General features: G+C 45.3%; 1 protein-coding gene across 1 annotated transcript in view; it reads right to left on the bottom strand.

The window, feature by feature from the left end:
* ADGRV1 (adhesion G protein-coupled receptor V1) overlaps positions 1–12,691 on the bottom strand; it is a 1,990,932-nt gene that overhangs the window by 786,052 nt on the left and 1,192,189 nt on the right. The window lies entirely within an intron of this gene.

The following is a 12,691-nucleotide window of genomic DNA, read 5'->3' as shown; positions in this document are numbered from 1 at the left end:
ACAACATTCAGCAGGTGTTGACCAACTTTAGGCAGGACGCGGATAGATGGAGCGATCTACCCCTCAGCACAATGGGCCGGGTGGCCATGTTTAAAATTATTACTCAGCCCCAGTTTCTACAAGTCCTCCAGAATACCTACCACCCTCTCCCCAGAATGATATTCAGGGAAACACATTTCGAACTACGTTGACTGTTGTGGATGAAGGGGCACCCAAGGATCGCCCTAAGGACACTACAACGTAATCCATGAAATGGTGGGTTGGCTTTGTCAGATATTGAAGCCTTGTACGGGACAGGACATCTAATCCCCATTAACGACTGGATACATGTTGCCTGGGATCATCCCACATACATACTAGAAAGGGAGACACTGACACCCTACATGTTTATAACGTATCATTATGGAGCACATAAGGGGCATATTATCAAGAAACGGCGTTAAAATTATCTCTGCTTTAGCGGCAGAAAACTGCCGCTAAATCGGCGATAATGGGCTTGATAATATGCCCTTGAGAATTCCCATAGAAACCCATGTTCTGGTGTGAACATGGGCTTCTATTGGAATTCTCTGCGGCATGTTATCAAGCCCTTTATCACCGGTTCAGTGGCCATTTTCTGCCGCTAAAGCGGCGATAATTTTAACTCCATGCTTGATAATATGCCCCATAGGTTGCTCCCTACAACACAAGTTACCGTGGAAGTGTGGAAAAGGGCTACTACAACACTGGGGTGGGTTCTTAAGATTACTATGGTGACACCGGAGTGGAAGGGAAACTGGCCCAGTTAACTGGGTATGCTCTGAGGTTTTGAAACCTGGGATACGCTGGTGATCGCTACTTTTGGGGATGTCAGCTATAAAAGTGATTTTAAATCCTTTTTCCATCTTCGGTACCGAATTTAAGCTACATAGCTCCCAATTTGTTAAATATGCCTGTTGCATCATGCGCAGAGGGCGGAAAGAGTGACAGACCTGCTTGAGTATGCACCACTTGAGAGGTGAAACTACAGGAAGAGCTCATGACCAAGGCAATGTCACTCACCTATAAGACGTTGAATAACAATATGCCCGATACCCTTGGCAAACTTAGGGAGACATGGGAGGGTGAGCTGGGTGCCATGGAGGACTTGGACTCGGAGGCGGCCATGATGCACCCTAGAGAGGTAGTGATCAAAGCCAGACTGCGCCTCATTCAGTATAAAATCCCTCATAGGACAAACTACGATGGAGCAAGGCTGCACAAAATAGGTCGGAAAGATTCACAGATTTCAGATGACGGGGAGTGGAATTAGCTGTGACTAGGTGGCCCGTGGGTACTTGCGGTGGGAATGCCGTGAGGGAACTGTGATACTGTCTGTACACTAAGGGGAGAGAACCACTTACAATAGCACCAGTTATCCTTTGACAACATGTGTGAGCACTGAGGCTGGGATGATTAGACTCTTCATTATTGACCAATGTGCAACTTGTTGTTACTGTTGTGCTGGTTGTATGAATCTCACGAAATTGAAATACAATTAAAATATTTTGTTTAAAAAAACGAAAAACAATGTTTCCACACTGGAGTAAAATGCAGCACTGCGCAGTACTTAAACTATTAAGTCTTAGATCAGTGATTCTTAACCTGGGGTCCCCGGACTTCTGAGGGTCCACAACACCTAACTCACGGGGTCCCCAACAGTTTGGTAAATTAAATAATATTAGCAGATGTATAAAGTGTATGCACATTGAAAAAAGAACATTTAAAATGCTTAAATGCTCTGTGAATGTGAAGGAATTTGAAATCGGAGGCTGATTCATGGGAGCAGTTCCAGTACAAAAAAGAAAACCACATATGGACAATGGGTGGCCTCAATTGAACCTCTGTTGAGCGTTGACAAAAAGACATCATGCTTTAGGACCACAATAGACAAAGTGGTATTCTAGGGTGTTCACATTTTAGCAATAAAAAATATTCTGAAAAGATCCAACCTTCCCATTAAAATTTCAACTTTTATATATTTTTTTATTTTGAAATTAAATGAAATATTTCATAATGAGTTTATTTGTGTTACTTATTGTTCAACAACCTACCTAACATCTTCAACATGTTATGGCTCAGAACAAAATTCACTACTTAGTAAAATATTAAATCCTGGAGAAGCAGACAAACGCTTTTTGTGTGTTCTGGCATTATAAAGGCAGGGACGTAATGCAGGCCCCTGCAATCCCTGCGAAGCGGGATGCGGCAACCCTTGTGTGGGGACCTCAACACTTCATTGGGCCCTCATTGTGCCCAAGAAAATATCTGTGCGATTTTGGAGACTCCAGAGCCCCTCATCACAGGGGGCTCATTATTTTGTGTTATACCACTTAATAAAAGTACTAATTGTGGCATAATAAAGGTACTGTTGGAAGCAGCAACCCTAAGCACCTGCTTCCATAGTTAATGTTGTGTCCAAGAACTCAGCTGTTTTTTCACGACTTTCATTATCTACATCAGGATAAAATATCTCCAAAAAACGTAGGTTTCCATGACAGCAACACAATAGGACTAACATTTTTACCAATCTGTTGTCTTCGTGTGGGACTGCATCATTAAAGTGGCAGTAAGTGTAGCAAAGTAGTTGGTAGGCCGCATAAATGGAAGGCAGAGGACCTAATGAATCAGTGCAGATACACACATTGTTTCAGTAAATGCTTAAAACCCCTTAAATTGAGTTATATCATGCCATAAATTCTCTGCTTCATAGTTGTATTCAATAGTTTGCAATTTATCCACAAGCAGAAATCACATGGGGTTTATGCCAGGGGTCTCCAACCTTTTCTGTAATAAGAGCTACTTATGTTCAATGAAAATCATCCTAAGCTACTAATACTACTAGTGTTGCAACTGTGACCACACCAGACAAGATCAATTAGTGGCCATCCTATGCAAGATTACTAGCAGTGATCACCTCCATGCATCAGACTCAGTTGCCAGCAGTGATGTAAAACGGATTCTTCAGTTTGTAATGCTTCTACGTGGGTAATGCATAACAGACATATCTGCAATGTTCCTAGCACTATGAATATTGAACTTATAATGAATATTGAACTTATAAACCTCAGATTTAGCCCAAGGGCATCAAGGCGCTATGCGGAACTAAACAGTGCAGACATAAGAAGGCATGCTCATACTGAAACATGTGAGAAAAGCCAGGTCTTTAAGGCTTTGCGAAAAAGAGAATGAGACACCTGTCTGGAGAGCTCTTCTGGGAGGGAATTCCACAGCTTCGCAGCAGAAATGGAGAAGGCACTGCCTCCCCATTTTTCCTTTTTCAACCTGGGTACTGTTAGCAGATTTTTATCCGAGCACCAAAGATGTCTGGTGGGAACATATCGATGGAAAATTGCCTTGATCCCATCTGGGACAGGGCCATAATAGGCATCATGAATCAGGCACAGTGTTTTGAAAAGGATTCTTCGGTCCAAGGGGAGACAGTGCAGCGTCCTAATGGAGGCTGTGACTGAATAATATTACGGTAAGTTCATCACCAGCCTGGCCTCAGCATTCTGTACCAGCTGCAGACGTCGCATCAGGCCTTTATTAATGCCCAGATAAAGGGAATTTCAATAGTCCAGTCTGGACGTTACCAAAGCAATAACGGCCTACTTGCTTGACTCATAAGAGAGAAAATGAGAGATTTTTCTCAGGATCCTGATAATCCCAGAACATGTACACACCGTCCTATTGGCCTGCAGATTAAGGGAGAGTAGATTGTCCACTATGACCTCTAGGTTTTTCTCATGGGATACCGGGCAGGGACAGGCGCCTAGCATTTCCGGCCACCAATCACTGGACCAGATCTCAAGTTTGCTGCCAAAATTCTGGACCTCAGTCTTCTGCCCGTTCAATTAAAAAAATTATTTCACCATCCAAGAGGAGACTGCCTGCATACTATTCCTGAAACTAAGGGCAGATTCCCTGATACTGTGAGAGATGGATACAATTATTTGGGTGTCGTCCGCATAGGACAACACCTCTAACCCAAAGGATCTCACAACCTTGGCCAGTGGGGCAACATAGATATTAAACAGTGTCGGGCTCAGGGAAGATCCCTGAGGGACACCGCATGACAGGGGTTTAGCTGCCGAGTAGAATTGGCCAAATTTGACAGTCTGTGCCCGATCACTGAGAAAGGAGGCAAGAAGCCCAAAGGCCGAGCCCCCGATCCCTTTCTCTCTGAGGCGTTCAACCAGCCTCAGAGGAGACAGGGTATCAAAGGCTGCGGTGAGGTCAAGTAGAACAAGCAGGGTGGTGTGCCCTGCGTCCACTTGAATACGGATATTGTTAAAAACAGCAGTCAATGCTGTTTCCGTACTATGGTGGCTTCTAAACCCATGTTGTGAGCCATCAAGTAATTGATGGTCCTTCAGGTAGGCATTGAGATGGGAATTTAGGTAAGATTCCAAAATTTTAGCTGGGACAGGAAGTAAAGAAATTGGCCGATAATTTTTCAGTACAACCAGATCCAAAGAAGGCTTCTTCAAAAGCGGCTTGACCACTGCTGTCTTCGACAGGATGGGATACTGCCCCTCCGAGATGGCAATATTGAGAATCGCAGTGAGGTAAGGAATAATAATCTCACGGCCAATTTTTAGCACCTTGAGGGGGCAGGGATCCAAGGGTGAACCTGATTTGACTCGTTCCAAGAACCGATCGGTCACCTCTGTTGATAAGGGTGAAGGTGTAGAGCCTAGGAGTCTCCCCATTCAATAGGACCTCACCTGGAAGGAGAGTCGGCCGAGCAGATGCCCCCGCATTGGAGTTGGAAGCTTCCAGCCAGAAGTAAACATCTGTGATTTTCATTTGAACGAAATCAGATATTTTATTGCAGAACTCCTGGGAAGATTCTGAGGGATCTGTAACATGGGGGGAAGTAAGGGAGTTGATGACGTTGAACAGCTCCCGGCAGGATTTCATTGTTTCTGTGATCTTTGAATAATATAGCCCCTTTTCCTCCAGGATAGCTGCTTTATACTCTTTTAGGCACTGTTTGTGCAATTCCCTACCCAAGGGCTCTAAGTCAGTGCGCCACAACCTCTCCTGTTTACGGTACCCTTGTCTCAACTTTCTAAGTCTCTCCGTGAACCAGGGGGCAGAGGGTTTTCTCTTGCTGAGTAGTTCTTACTCAACGGTGCCAGAGTGTCCATTGCTACTGGACACTAATTGATGCGATAGCTCAGCAGCTGCCAAGTTGGCATTAAGGTGCCTGGTGGGCTCAATGTTATTAAAGAAATTGGACAGCGACTCCTTACTAATAAGGTTAAGGTTCCTTCTTTCCTCCAGATTCCTATTTCCAGAGTGACCTATCTCTGATGCCGACATGCGTAGATCAAAAGGGATGGCAAAATGATCAGACCAGGCAAGGGGAATGGGTTCTCCAACCCTTATACGAGGATCAATGGAAAAGATGCCATCAAGGATATGCCCATCCCTGTGGGTGGGGCTCTTGACAAGCTGTGGAAGACCACAGCAACTCATGGTTTCCAAAAGGCTTTTGGTGTCCTTACACAGAGTCCTCTCTAGATGAAAATTTAAATCCCCAAGGGGCGTGAAATTCGATTTTTCAAGGTAGGGTTCTAAAAGACTACTCAAATCCAGACTGAAAGATACCCTGGAGAATGGCTGCCAATAGCGTAGAACACCAGAAAAGCTTTCCGTAGGATGCAGATTAATTGAAAAGTAACAAGCCTGGTAGAGGTCAAGGGGAGTCGTCAATGCTTGTGTGCGGCAGACCAAAGTCTCACTGTAAAGAATACCCAGACCAAGGTAATAATATTAGTGATAAGTCTCCCCAACAACACATGGTGCATCATTCAAATAAGAGCTTTAAATATTATTTTGTAAATTCAGCCATTTTTGCCCAGGCAACAGCTTTGGCATTCCGAAAAACACACATTTTAATCTTGAAAATACACTCTCAATGTATTAATTCAACTGAGCAAAAGCTTCTGTTCATATAAGCAGAACACTGGCTAATGTGTCATTTGGAAGCACAGGGTAATGTGCACACAATAAGCACAAGGTGAGGAGTCTCATGGGAGCAATGATAATGTGCCTCGGGAGAGCTCCAATGACATGCCTAACAAGAGCACTGTATACTGTGCCTCATGAAAACTCTGATGATGTGCCTTACAAGAACAATGGATGCTCTATGGTTGTATGTCAGAATGTTGACTACAGAAATAGGGTGCTACAATGTCATAGAAAAATAACAGCAACCCAAATATTGTAGAGGTAAATATATATGTACTATTCTTAAGTTCACATCTACATACCTTCAAAAACAAACAAACAAACAAAAAAAAAAAATATATATATATATATATATATATATTCACTGAAAAAACCATAGGTTTCAGGGGCGTTATAGTTAGCTGGACATTTCACTCGTACAAAACCATTGAAATTCCCCCGTTATAGTTAGTTCAGCTAACTATAACTCGCGCGCCCGCAATGCACTGCTGATGACATCACATATTACATCACTCATGACATGGTCAGTGACATCACTCATGACATCACTGATGACATCTCAAATGACATCACTGATGAAATCACTGATGACATCATCCAGTGAATGTGTGTTTTTCTGAAAATTACATATGTTTTATATATGTATATCTCAAGGTCGATGGAAGAATAAATGGGTATATAAGTGTCTAAATGAATGATTTGTTTTTGAAAAATTGATTGTATAACTGACTGACTAAGTGTATCTTAGTCAATACATGGCTTAGTGAGTAATGTTTAAATATGTAAATGTCTGTATCAGTCTCTCACTTTGTGTATAAGTGGCTGCATGGGTTGGTGAGTAGCTACATGAGTGTCTATATAGGTTATTAGTTGGTTTTTTGAGTATCAGTATGAGTGTCTGTATGGTTCGGTGGGGGGTATTACGTAGTGCATAGGTGCATGAATGAGTGACTCACTGTTTGTATGTGTTGAAGACAGCATGTGTGCAGGACTGTATGGGTGGATGAGTGTGTGCATGGGTGTGTTAGTGAGTGATAGACTGTCTCAATAGTGTCTTTATGAGTAACTACATATGTTTTAAACTAGTATATGTGACTATTGGTGTATATAAGTGAGTATATGTGAGAGTGAGAGATTGGAAGTGTTCCTGTATGAATAAGTATGTGTTTCTATAAGTGATTGTTTAAAAGACTAAGTATGTGTAAGTTTCTGCAGAAGTAAGTGTGGTGGTGTGTGTATAACTGTATATGAAGGTAAATTGATGTTTGATTCTTTATTAGCATGAGTGACTATGTGTGTGAGTAACTCTATGGATGAGTGGCGTTGTGTAACAGGATGTATAGGTGTATGAGTACATATGATAAGTGAGTACATGTATGAGTGACTGTATAGGACTGTTGGTGAATGAGTGGATGTGTATGTGGATCTTAGAATTACTGAATAGGTTGTTGTAACTGGTATTGGAATGTCCATTGTTTTGAAAATTTTAGTTTCTATTTTTGAATGTGTGTATCAAAGGTTATATTAGGGGGAGAGGAGGTCTGCCACTCTATCACAAGGATGATGTCATCAGTGATGTAATCAGTGATGTCATTTGAGATGTCATCAGTGATGTCATGAGTGATGTAACTGACCATGTCATGAGTGATGTAATATGTGACGTCATCAGCAGTGCATTGCGGGCGCGCGAGTTATAGTTAGCTGAACTAACTATAACGGGGGAATTTCAATGGTTTTGTACGAGTGAAAAGTCCAGCTAACTATAACACCCCTGAAACCTATGGTTTTATCAGTGAATTTTTAAGGTTTTTTAAATGCTAATTCCTAACTATAACGTGCCTGAAACCTATGTTTTTTTTAGTGAATTTCAAAGGTTTTTTAAATGCTAATTTCTAACTATGCCTACAGAGATAGGACATGTGAAGAAAGAAGAAAAAACGCACAGAAAGAAAAAAAAGAAGTGCAGGAAGAAGCAACAGAAGTCCTCAAAGACGAAGAAAAGTGCAGGAAGAAGGATAACGTGCAGAAAGAACAAACCGAAGAGCAGAAAGAATCCTTGTTGCAAAATCATCCTGTACCCTCAACTTTTTCAGACGGATACTGGTGATAACTGAGTCTGACTAACCAGTCCTAGAGCCAGTGCTATGTTAAAAGACACTCAGAATACAGTGAAAACACCTACATACACTAGGGAACACTATGCGTTGGGGTCCCCCTGTGATTAGCATGACCTCCTCTGTAAACCCCTAGTATATAATAGGGCAGGGGATTAAAACTACCTCTTAAAACACGCCACAGGGCGTGTTTGCACACGTCACCTCAGGCCCCGTCCCCTCCCTTCCCCACTGTCTAAACACACCCTATGGCCGTTTTAAGTTGGGAGATTAAGTCCCCTTGAATCCTGAGGGTCCCTAGGGTCCAACTAGACCACTAGGTACCTCCAGTAAGCGCCACAGAGCTGCGTTGCAGAGAGATGTAAAAAGGGGCATGGCCTAGACCACCTCTCTGCAAAGCAGCGCAGCGCAGTGGCGCTTACTGGAAGCACCTGGTGGGCTAGTTAGCCCCCAGGGTCCCTCAGGATTGAAGGGGAATTATTTCCCCAACTTAAAACGCGCCACAGGGCGTGTTAACGTACGTTAACTCAGGCCCCGTCCCCTCCCTTCAACACTGTGTAAACACGCCCTGTGGCCATTTTTAGTTGGGAGATTAAGTTCATTTGAATCATGAGGGTCCCTAGGGTCCAACTAGCCCACTAGGTACCTCCAGTAAGCACCACAGAGCTGCGTTGCAGAGAGGTGTAAAAAGTGGCACGGCCTGGACCACCTCTCTGCAACGCAGCTCAGTGGCGCTTACTGGAAGCACCTGGTGGGCTAGTTAGCCCCCAGGGGCCCTCAGGATTGAAGGGGAATTATTTCCCCAACTTAAAATGTGCCATAAGGCGTGTTTGCACACGTCACCTCAGGCCCCGTCCCATCCCTTCCCCACTGTGTAAACACGCCCTGTGGCCGTTTTAAGTTGGTAGATTAAGTCCCCTTGAATCCTGAGGGTCCCTAGGGACAAAATAGCCCACTAGGTACGTCCAGTAAGCGCCATTGCAGAGTGGTGTAAAAAGGGGCACGGCCTGCACCACCTCTCTGCAACGCAGAGCAGTGACGCTTACTGGAAGCACCTGGTGGGCTAGTTGGCCCCCATGGTCCCTAATGATTGAAAGGGAATTATTTCCCCAACTTAAAACACGCCACAGGGCGTGTTTGCACACGTCACCTCAGGCCCCGTCCCCGCCCTTCACCGCTGTGTAAACGCGCCCTGTGGCCGTTCTAAGTTGAGAGATTAAGTCCCCTTGAATCGTAAGGGTCCCTAGGGTCAAACTAGCCCACTAGGTACCTTCAGTAAGCGCCACAGAGCTGCGTTGCATAGAAGTGTACAAAGGGGCGTGGCCTTAGAACACCTGTCTGCAACGCAGCTCCCTGGCACATACTGGAGATACCTGTTGGGCTAGTTGGCCCTCAGGGACCCTCAGTATTGAAGGGGAATTAATTCCCCAACTTACAACTTGCCAGGGGGCGCATTTGCAGAGTGCTGCAAGGAGGGAGCGTGGCCTCCGGCGCGATGCGGGTCTTTTATTCATTTTATTTTTTTAAGAAGGAGGGCTGTGTGGCCCCCCTTCTTTTTCTAATTTATTGGCCCTGAGGACCCCATCCCCCAGGGCCTGCGCCCTAATTTGTTTTGTTGAAAAAAGTAAATTTGGAAGGGGGCCACGTGGCCCCCTCCCAAGGCTACTTATGGCCCCAGGGACCCCATCCCCCGGGGCCGGCCTTTGTTTTTTATTATTTTTAAAAAATATATATTTATAGAAACACCTAGGACATGCTGTACAAACCGTATGTACCTATCACCATGACGATTTGCGTGATATTCATTGAAAGGCGACTATACAAATAATGAATCCACGTGGAATGTATTTACACCGCTAGTGAAGCTCTGACGTGTCTGACGCCCTACCGTGCCTAATCCCGGCGCCCCCGCCGGTGGGCACTCTTCAAGTAGACACCCATGTCGTTTATTTATACAAACATGGGTAGCTATTGACGGGCACATTTAATACACACACACACCAAGCCATTCAAAGGGGATTTAACAAAAATTTAACCAAACTATGCAAGAAACCCCCCTCACGGTTAATAAAACACACATCCACCGCCGGATGTGTAATACTTTTTATTTTACTCTCTGGAAAGGAGACAAACCTCACTTGAGAGTCACAGCGTGCTCCTGGCTGAGCCCAATGCTGTGTTACACCCACCAGTGCCCGCCGAGTGCCACACACCTCTGTGTTGTATTCCACCAGCTAGTGCGTATGCTATGACACTCTCTAGCCCATGTGCACTGTAACACCACCCGTGAATATGTCATGCCACACTTGCCTTCGCACAGGTTATATTGGCCCATCTAACGTGCCTTCCTCGATTCCTATGTTATAAAGCACAGCGCTATGCCATACATATTACAATCTGGTATCCATATCTTTGTCACAATGCATATGCAACGTTACACTCCCCAACACATATTTTATATTACAACTTTAGAGACTAGGTAGGTTACACAACACTGCCCTGTGCATATTACACTCCAAGGCGCATATCGCATAGCACGCGCTAGTGCCTGTGCTATTTTGCGCTCTCCAATGAATCTGTCATTGCGCACAATGTATTGCATATTATATTTCACGCCCCGGTTCATCTTATATCACACTTTTTGGTGCATAGTTTATACCATATACTATATCTAGTTTTCATTTTCAATCAGGACTATGTTCTATATAACACTGCGTCCACCTACCCTTTTAACGGGCATTACATTTTGCGATGGGGTGGAGGGTCAGGGGGTGTTTCTGCCAAGTGAGCCCGGAGTCACAGTCACAAACTTCCTCTTCTTCCTGAATAAAAGTGAGATTATGCTGCATACTTGTTCATATTTTAAGTAGTTCGCACAGACACACATTTTAAAAACAATAAAGTTCCAAATACCCACCTTCTCTGAACAGTTAGCTTGCTGCCCCATCCACCTCCTCCCTATCCTCTGTTGTCTGAATACATGGACTTGCTTCCTCCCTCCTGCCTGCATGGTCTGATGTGCTGCCACTGCCCTCCATTTAGCATGATGTACCAGTCCACTCCTCCTGCCCTCCATTGCCCAATTCTATGGCCCATCATTGACCTCCTGCTTAGCCTCTGTGCTTAGCTTGCTGCCCCTATTCTCCTTCCCCCTGCTATCCAATGTCTTTGTGCATGCCCCTGCTCCATCCTTTTTGCCCACCATGTTCCATGGACCTGCCACTCCTACCTACTCTGAGGGTTCTGTTGAGCTGCCACTCCCCTCCCACCTGCCTAGCATTGTCAGATGACTGTAACCTGTCCCTGCCACCTCCACCCTGCCTGTCCACATGCCATGCCCCTATCCCCTTCCTCCTGTCCTCCATGGTCCATTTTACTGCCACACCCTTCTACCCTCCCTGGTCTGTTGTGCTGCAACTGCTCCTCCTGCCTGCCCCACACGGTCTGTTGTGAGGCCCCTTCCCCTGAACTCTCTTGTCTGTGCCCAGGTCCTGACCCTCCCTTTTATCCTCCATGGCCCTTTGTGCATGCCCCTGCACCCTCCTTCTTGCCCATCATAGCCATTGTGCTGCCACTAACCCTCCCGCTTGCCATGCATGGTCTTCTGTGTGGTCAGCTAGCTGACCCCCTCCCACCTTCCCTCCATGGTCTGTGTATATGCCATCATAGTCTCACTGTTGCTCTCCATGGTGTGTCTTGTTTCTAGTGCCCATCCTGCCTGACCTCCATGGTCATCTTGCTGCTCCTGCCCTGCACCCTTGCCCCCAGGACTCTGTTTCCATGTGCAGACCCCTATTCCCTCCCTCCTGGCTTGTCTGTTCCATTGTAATGCCCCTGATCCGTCTCTCCTGCCCTTTATGGTCTGTTATGCTGCAGCTTTCTCTCCTGTCTGGCCATCATGGTCAGTTAGCTACCATTGCCTCTTTCCCCTCTTTTCTCTGTTGTCCATGTGCATGGTCCTGTCGCCTCCCTATTGCTTTCTATGGATTGTTGTGCTGCACTCCCATCCCGCATGCCCTGTGTGGTGTATTGTGCTGCTGCAAACCCTGATGCCTGCCCTATACGGTCAGTTTGGTACACCTCTCCATGTCCCTCCTGTCCTCTGTTATCCGAGTCTATGTCCCTACCCCAATTCCCCCTGCCTACCATGATCCAATGTACCATACTTGCGAACATTTTGAACTTGGTAAGAGGGAGATTTTGAAAAAAAACTGGGGTATTGATTTTCCCCTTTGAGTTACATTAAAAAAGAGGAGTTTGTAGACAGGAGACAGATCAAATAAAGCCCATTTGAGCTTAAAAACATTGGACGTTTCCTGGCTGAAACGGGTCTGTTGGCATGTATGGTTGTACTACCACTGCCTCTTCCTTCTGCCCACAATGGTCTATTATATTGCCACAGCCTCTCTTGCCAGTCCTGTATTGTTGGATTGTTGCCCCTGCCCCCCCTTTCCACTGCCCTCCATAGTCTGCTGTGCTGCCACTGCCCTTCCTGCCTGCCCAGTGTGGTCAAATTGTTGCCTCTGCACTCTCCTACCTGCCTTCAATTTTCAGAGTCCAGGCCCCTGGCCTCTGGC

This window comes from Triturus cristatus, chromosome 2_1, assembly GCF_964204655.1.
Source record: "Triturus cristatus chromosome 2_1, aTriCri1.1, whole genome shotgun sequence".
In the NCBI taxonomy this organism is placed as follows: Eukaryota; Metazoa; Chordata; class Amphibia; order Caudata; family Salamandridae; genus Triturus; species Triturus cristatus.
The sequence above is the reverse complement of the archived record's forward strand: the minus strand, read 5'-3'. Positions and strand labels throughout refer to the sequence as shown.